Source organism: Babylonia areolata, chromosome 8 (assembly GCF_041734735.1).
Source record: "Babylonia areolata isolate BAREFJ2019XMU chromosome 8, ASM4173473v1, whole genome shotgun sequence".
Lineage (NCBI taxonomy): Eukaryota > Metazoa > Mollusca > Gastropoda > Neogastropoda > Buccinidae > Babylonia > Babylonia areolata.
In genome coordinates this window covers 3721700-3726699 of record NC_134883.1, presented here as the reverse complement: position 1 = coordinate 3726699, position 5000 = coordinate 3721700, and the positions used below count along the sequence as shown (strand labels likewise).

Sequence of the window (5000 nt, the reverse complement as noted above, 5' to 3'; positions counted from 1 at the left end):
GTTAGGGTAGCTGTTAGATACACATGTATGTTAAAATGTATGTATGCAGCGTGTGTGTGTGTGTGTGTGTGTGTGTGTGTGTGTGTGTGTGTGTAGTCACATTTTGGTGTGTGTATGTAACATAGATATGATGTTTTATGTTAACAAAAGCATTTTTGTAAAGCACCTAGAGCAGATTTCTGGATAGTGTGCTATATAAGTATCCATTATTATTATTATTAATTGGGAGTGATTTATTTTCCAGTATGCCGAAAGGACTAGACCTGTTAGTGTAGCACCAGGACCCCACTGGGCAGGACTGAGAACCATACCTGTTACTGACTCCTCACGACGGATGCAATAGCCGAGTGCATAGTGGTTAAAGCGCTGGACTTTCAATCAGAGGGTCCCGGGTTCGAATCTCGGTAACGGCGCCTGGTGGGTAAAGGGTGGAGATTTTTCCGAAGATCTCCCAGGTCAACATAATTATGTGCAGACCTGCTTGTGCCTGAACCCCCTTCGTGTGTATACGCAAGCAGAAGAACAAATATGCACGTTAAAGATCCTGTAATCCATGTCAGCTATCGGTGGTTTATGAAAACAAGAACATACCCATCATGCACAGCCCCGAAAACGGAGTATGGCTGCATACATGGCGGGGTAAAAACGGTCATACACGTAAAAGTCAACTTGTTTACATACGAGTGAACGTAGAGTTGCAGCCTACGAACGAAGAAGAAGAAGAGTTAATTCCTCACCTGCGTCTGCTTGACGTTCACAGTAACATTGAGACAGTGGTCACTGACGTGGTGAGGTGCAATGTATTTCATTGATCGAAATGGTTTCATTTCAATAAATCCTTCATGTATGTTTGAGCACTTTGTGACCAATTGGTGGCATATAGACATTGACGTGACTCTCCCTCCCTCTCTCTCTCTTTCTCTCCCACAACACACACACACGCACACACACACACACACACACACACACACACACACACTCACTCACTGTCTTTCGGGCGGGTCAAACTGGCGGCATTGCCTTTTAGGGACAGCTAGTGGTTATGAAATAGAACAGAAAGATGAAGCAGTCAGTGCAGGATACGTAGTACAAAGAAGAGAGAATTCACGAGCAATTGTACACACCAAATTCTATCTCAACTGATTAATTGTCGCCACATTACCTTGATGTGGTCAGGAGGCTTGCGTGTCTCAATAGAGTAAACCTGAGAGCTATGCCAGCAGATACATTGGCTGCTGGTTGGACAGGTCATGGATGTAAAATATCCATGGACAGGTTAAAGGGTAGAGACGAGACAAAGAGTGATTCCTAACCCTCCATGTGAGTTGGAGATCAGGCTGACAACCCACAATGAATGGAGCTGGATCGGGCACACCACTCGGAACAGAGAAGCACCGCACTGGAATGGAACCTGTCAAGGGAAAAGAGCAGTGTGCAGACCAAGAAAGACCCGGAGAAGATACGCGGAGGATGAAGGCAGCCTGATGGATCAAGATCCAACTGAAAAGGATGACAGCCAAGAACCGAGCCTGGTGGAGGAGTGCTGCTGTTGTGGCCGTGTGATCCTAGAGCATTTCAAAGGTTTAACTCTGTCCATACGAACGGCGAAAGAAACGACGTTAACAGCGTTTCACCCCAATTACCATTATCAAAATATTGCAAGCGGAAGGCTCTTATACTGAAGACGTGAATGTTGACAAAGAATACCACAATTCTGACGACGGAAGCTAAAGGTTGGGTCATTCAGACACCCACAGGACATCCGAGGGGTCTGTGTAGAGGAGAAGAGAGGACTGGCCGTACTGAGTGAGTTAGTAAGGTCATGTAAGCCACGTTCATGAAGGACGTATGTATGAGGAAGTGTGTGGGTTTGTTCCAAAGTACCTTTACTTTACCTGTTTGCCAGTTGAATCGGTAGCGTAAGCAGCACTGACTTGAAGTTGGGTACCTTGTAAATGCAGAGTGACCAGTCTTTACTCTTTGTTAACCCTATGTGGAAAACAGGATACGACCCGATCGAAAACAGTTGGGTGCTGCCAGTGTGGACAGGATAGATCTAGTGATTGCAATACGATCTGGACGCCCGGCGTTGGTGAATAAATATTTCAACCGTATTCGGTTGATGAATATTTTAAACATCAGGACAGTAGCCTAGTTGTGTTTTGATTTTATATCAGTCACACACACACACACACACACACACACACACACACACACACAAACTCAGACAGAAAGAAACAGAACTAGAACACAAAACATAGTGGCTGATATATATACACATTTGAAGGAAAAAAATGTTTATTCAGTGGATGTCGTGGCCCCTCATGCCGTAGCCCCTCATGACTGGGATGCTTTGAAAACACGCAGTACAAGTTGTCACGAGAGAGAGGGAGACAGACAGACAGACAGACAGTTACTTCATTATCCCGCTACGCGTTAGTCCCTGCACTGGCACCCCAAACTCTCACGACATCAGAACACTGAGGCCGACAGGAAATCACTGTAGCAGCTGCAATGAAGGAATGGCAGTGAGAAGAAGGGGGGAACAGAAATCAATAACAAGACTGATCGGTCTGTTGTGAGGCTGCCACCAGCGGTGTTGGATGCCCAGTCTGTCAGCAGGGGGGCCGGAGAGGGGAGGGGGTTTGGGGGGGAGGACTGCCAGTGTATTGCGTGTGGCAGCAAATCCCACCACACGTCCCCACCGTGACAACTCGCGTGACACTTTCTCCACACTGTCAGAAGCAGTGCATACGCACAACTTAGTAGTCCTGACTACAGCCTTCCTTCCTACCATCATCAGAGATCTTGTCCAGCGCCTATTCCACGTATGCCCGGTGGTTCAAGTGAGGGCGTACCTATGATGCATATTATACTTCAGTGCCTGCTTTTGGTTTGAGTAGAACCGAGTTGAAGGAGGAGGTTCAAGAATTGTTTGGTGCATTCATGAATCTTCACTAGTTCGGTCTGTCGGAAGGAGAGTTTTAAGCAAGGCCATGTGAGTTTTTTTTGTCTTTAGTTGGCCGGTTTCACGGTGACATTGCATTTAAGTTAACGGCAGGGACGTGTAAATGCCTTTGATGTAAATGACATTACGTGTGAATCTAATTACGTCGGCCAACTTGTAGAGGGGATCCTGTCAATGTAGGTATATACCTGTTTATTAATTTTCGGTGGGCCTGAAGGTTTTGCCATGCATCATCCACTGTGATGTTTGTGACGGTGGAACATTACCTTCATGTGGATTCCATTATGATGTTGTATATCTGTTCACTGTTTACTTGCTAAATATGGCGTGTGTTGTGTGTGTGTGTGTGTGTGTGTGTGTGTGTGTGTGTGTGTGTGTGTGTGTGTGTTCCCTTTATCTTTATCAGTTGTTTAGCATTTTAAAAAGAAAGGTGAATTTTAAATGACAGCCATTTGCCCGCTTGTTGACACGGGAAGGTCAGTATGGTTTGGTTCGCATTGGTTCATGCAGAACAGAAAGGGGGTGGACAGACCAACTGAAGCTGAAGAGAGAAACGCAAAAATATACAGAGAAACATACACGCACGCACACGTACAGACACAAGCATACGTGCAATACACACAATTACAAACACACACTGGTACGCGTGCGCGCACGCGCACCGGCGCGCGCACAGACACAGCAGACGGAAGTTGTGAACGTAAAGGAACTCTGTCGTGTGTGTGTATGTGTGTGTGTTTGTGTGTGCGCGCGCGCGTGCGTGCGTGCGTTCGTGCGTGTGCCGGCGAGAGGTATGGTGCAGAAGTGCGCGATTGACGACTTAGATCCTTCAGTCAGCGAAATGACATGTCTTTAGGGGAGATTGACTGGAACCAAGGCGAACGAAACCTGAGAGTAACGCCTGCCATAGATATGACTATTACCAGGCCTCGCGTATATCAGACCTACATTTGTGTGTGAGTGTCCGTTACTTGTATAGAGTCATGTAGCCAATGCTACCGTTACACGCAGAGCACGGTCCTGTTGCCCATGTTAGTTGAGAATGGTTCACACACAGGTGGAGTAGTTCCATCCCGTGACGATCAAGCTTGAGTCAGGTAAGTGGCACTTAAGTTTTACGAAGAGACTGGTTGAAAAGACTGTTTTGCCGTTTGTGAGGCCGGTATTTACGATTGTACCCTTTATCCGGCCATCCTCTCTGCCACGGGGGCTGTTTCCACGATCGTTGTTAATTGAGCCATTCAGACGCTATTTTTTTTTCTCCTGCATTTCTTTCTTTTTCTTTTCTTTTTTTCTTTTTTGTACACCGCGAAATGGCACAGACTTCTCTGTATCTCTCCACCACACACATGCACGCCAAAGCACGGTCACTTTGATATTACAGAATTGAGAAATAATCCACACCACTGTTCATCACACCCTTCTCAGTTCATCTAGGAAACATACAATTAAGAAACAATCCATACAACTATCTATTAAACCATTCTTCATCTACTGATCATTTTATTATAGGCTAATTGTTACATTCTGATGGACATATCAGGGCAGGAAATATTGTATACACACAACTCACCGTCAAATTAGAAAGTATAGCATCAAAAACCAGTAACAACAACAACAAAAAAGGCATCGAGTGTATAGCTACACTACCAGGTCATTGCTGAGATGAGGGTCCCAGCTTGTATAATTATATTTTCCACTAGATCTAGTATTGAAAAGAATACACAGATACATACACCTAATAAGCAAACAAAACACAGAGAGAGAGAGAGAAGGGGGTGGGGAGAGAGAGAGAGAGAAGGGGGTGGGGAGAGAGACCAAGAAAGTACTGTCCTCCGACCCATGCACTAGAACACCGACTTCCTTACATAGAACTAACTCAAGACACAGAGAGAGAGAGAGAGTAACTAGAGAGAGAGGGGGGAGGGGGAGGCAGGGGGTGAGGGGGGGCATTCATAAGTTCCAGCTGTAGATCAATATGTCAATTTCCTCCCCAAACGAGTGTGACACCGGGGTCACACTATATACTAGT

At 45.8% G+C, this 5000-nt stretch overlaps 1 protein-coding gene across 1 annotated transcript in view; it reads left to right on the top strand.

Moving 5' to 3' along the window:
- The first annotated feature begins 3922 nt into the window (after nucleotides 1–3922).
- The window catches only part of LOC143284457 (glutathione S-transferase 3-like), a 13162-nt gene continuing 12084 nt past the window's right edge, over nucleotides 3923–5000 (top strand). Inside the window, exon 1 of the mRNA XM_076591103.1 lies at nucleotides 3923–4065. The gene's annotated coding sequence lies outside the window, so the exon portion shown is untranslated. The remainder of the gene's footprint in view (nucleotides 4066–5000) is intronic.